This window comes from Etheostoma spectabile, chromosome 15 (genome assembly GCF_008692095.1).
Source record: "Etheostoma spectabile isolate EspeVRDwgs_2016 chromosome 15, UIUC_Espe_1.0, whole genome shotgun sequence".
NCBI lineage: Eukaryota > Metazoa > Chordata > Actinopteri > Perciformes > Percidae > Etheostoma > Etheostoma spectabile.
Genome location: NC_045747.1, coordinates 32,357,285 through 32,360,776, shown reverse-complemented (window position 1 = coordinate 32,360,776; position 3,492 = coordinate 32,357,285).

Genomic DNA, 3,492 nt, shown 5'->3' with positions numbered 1-3,492 from the left:
AGAGACGCAAGACAACTTTGATGCACAAAATGACTTCAAAAAGACAAAAAACAACTAAGATGCAGAACAATGCAGTTGCATCTTGGGTAGTCATTTTGTGTCTCTTTCAGTCTGGGTGTCTCCCTGCGTCCAGCGTCTGACAGATGTATTGATCGATTTCCTTTTAGAATATTTAAAGTTGTGTATTTGGCATTAATTTAATACACTGAATTAACAATGTACAATTAATTATTGCCAAAGAACCAAGCTTTTAAAGTGACTCTTAAATCTGTCTTAATTTGACAAATGTGCATTCAAATTCCTCTGGTCTTCTTTCTAAACCAGCCCCCGACTTAAAGACCTGTGTACATCTTGAATTTAAATATAGAAAACAAATACACAGGAACACATACTGTACATACATAAAGGCGTCACTTTGCATATATCGAGGCTCAACTACACACACAGCCAATGAGAAGACATTGTTCAGCGAGGAGCTGATGTATTCTCCCATCGCCATCTCACTAACGTGCAGAGAGGCTGATTCTCTACTTTAGCGTTCTGTCCTATGAAGCTTATGATAAGGGCAAAGGTTCTCATCTTAATGTGGGTCCGTGAACAGAAAGTCTCCAGTCTCGTAACTGTCCTGCAGCATCAGCATGATCGTAGACCATATCTATCAGCAGGCTTTCAGGCCTTTGTCTCCTTGTGATGTACATTCAGACTGTAAGTAGGGTGCTAATGAGGCCCAAACACTCTCTGTGTCAGTGGAGGCCCTCTAGTGGTTTGACCCAGCAGCTGCTACACACTAACACCTGCCGGAGTTCCCCATTTACCTCATCTTCATCATTCATCTTCATCATTTATCCTCATCTCCAATGTTGGAGGGAAACCCTAAATACAGCCGCTGAAAACTCCACTTACCCTGCATGCATAAAGGCTGTATATCAAATAGATCAAAAGAATGAATTCATACAATTCAATCAGAAGAAAATATTAAAGTAATAAACATACTAGTAATTAGGGCCTGGTGATATGTACGAAATCAAATATGATATTCTTGACTAAACATCTTGATATTGATACTGCAACAATATTGTAGTGCTATTAATTATTGGTGCTTTCACAAAATATCTTTACAATGAGATTTTTAATAACCGTCAGTAATGTGGACATAGTGACTAAGTGGGTAAAGGCAAATAATACAAAAGAATGGTAAATTGAGAAAATGACACTTTACACTTTTAACACCAGGAAAAGACAACACTTGTGCCAAATTGAAAATGATAACTAGTCTTATTGATAGATATACCCTCCTTCAACCTGAGCAGAGTCTAATCAGACACAATATCTTAAATCCCCGGTGTGGCTGTTCAGAAGCTTTAAACCCTCCTGTCGTCCTCGGGTCAAAGTTTCTGTTTTAGAAAATGGTTTCTTTCAACCTAATTTTCCCAAAATAACATAGCTACTTCCCCATGATGCACTTCACAAGTAAAACGAAGGATCAGTTCACTATCACAGTTCACTGTGGGTGTTTCATTCCATTAAAAAAAATACTAGTGAAATGGTTTTAAAACCGTTCTCTGACTAACCTTCAACATACGTTCCTCAAACGTTAGAAATAATTTCATGTAAATGAAGTTTATTGACCATTAGCATAGTCGACAGACAGGGAGACACCACAAGGGTTAAGGAGACATTATGCTTGTATTTTGGGTTTATACTAGAACATGTGTACATGCTTTAATGTTAAAAAAAACATATCTGGCATTTGAATATAAGTGTATTAACCCTCTATCTGAAACATAGTGAGAAAGATATGGTGCACTTTTGCAAAAGCAGTTCTCAATGCATGGGTGGAGATCATAGACCAGTGGTTCTCAAACCTTTTTTCAATATTGTAATACTGTACCCCGTTTGAATTTTTTTAAAGGCCAAGCACCCCCCCGACCGGCACAAAACATTTTGGGTAGAAAACAAATATAAAATATATAAATATATAAAGAGGAACAATACAGCGTTGGAAGTGATACATTTAATAAATAACAACCTTGTAACTGAGAAACACATCAATAAATCCATTTATTGTTATAGTAGAATTATTTGAGGAATTATGCGTGACGTATTTTTGCTCACCCAGTAAGAGCATCCGCCCCGTGTTGGCTGAGTCCTGCAGCGGCCGGGGTTCGAGTCTGCGCCCCTTTGCTGCACGTCATCCCCCATCTCTCTCCCCCTTTCATGTCTATCCACCGTTACTATGATAAAGGGATAAAAGCCCCCCCAAACAGAAAACAAATCCCACGCACCCCCTGTAGAACTCCAAAGTACCCCCGTTTGAGAAACACTGTGGTGGCGGTATATTCTAATGGGCCTGCATGTGACATAGGGAAGGGAGCCAAATCTGAATGGCTGGTTATATTTCATGTTTTCCACAAAGAACGGACCGGGTTGTCCAATTTCATAGTTTCAGTTATCTGGCGTGTCTACCAACCACTCAATGTATGTGCACTAGTTTTTTAATATGTCCCCTTTAAAGTGGTTAGAAATGAATTGTACCACATCAATGAAATTGATTATCAATAACTAAAGCAATATGCAAATTGAATAACAAATCTCAATTCAAAGTAGGATAATGGTTTTTATTTTTAATGAAGCTTTACTTATTTCTCCTGGGCATGCTAAGTCTTCCCCATAGTAAGATAGTTACAGTGGGGCTCAAAAGTTTTTTATTAATGTACATAAAGAAGCCAAGAAAAGATGGAAAAATCTCCAAAAGGCATCAAATGACAGATTAGACATTTGTGTAATATGTCACAAAAAGTTAGATTTTATTTCCATCATTTACACTTTTAAAATAACAGAAAACAAAAAAATGGTGTCTGCAAAAGTTTGGGCACCCTGCAGAGTTTATAACATGCACAGCCCCCTTTGGAAAGCTGAGACCTGACAGTGTCATGGATTGTTCCCAATCATCATCTGGAAAGACCAGGTGATGTCAACCTTAAGGTTTTAAATGCCCAGACCCATCTGACCTCGCCCCAACAATCAGCACCATGGCTTCTTCTAAGCAGTTGTCAAGAAAACTAAAACTGAAAATAGTTGACGCTCACAAAGCAGGAGAAGGCTAAAAGAAGATAGCAAAGCGTTTTCAGATGCCAATATCCTCTGTTCAGAATGTAATTAAGAAATGGCAGTCATCAGGTACAATGGAAGTTAAAGCAAGATCTGGAAGACCAAGAAAAATCTCAGACAGAACACAGCTCGCAGGATTGTGAGAAAAGCAAGTCCAACCCACGTTAGACTGCACGATCCATCCAAAACACCTGGAGACACTGGATTGGTGCTACACCCATTCCACTATAAAGAGATCTCGGACAAATATGGTCTTCATGGAAGAGTCATCAGAATGAAAACCTCTTCTACGTCCTCACCACAAAAATCAGCGTTTGAAGTTTGCAAATGAAAAGAGAGACAAGCCTGATGCATTGTGGGAACAAGTTCTGTGGACTGATG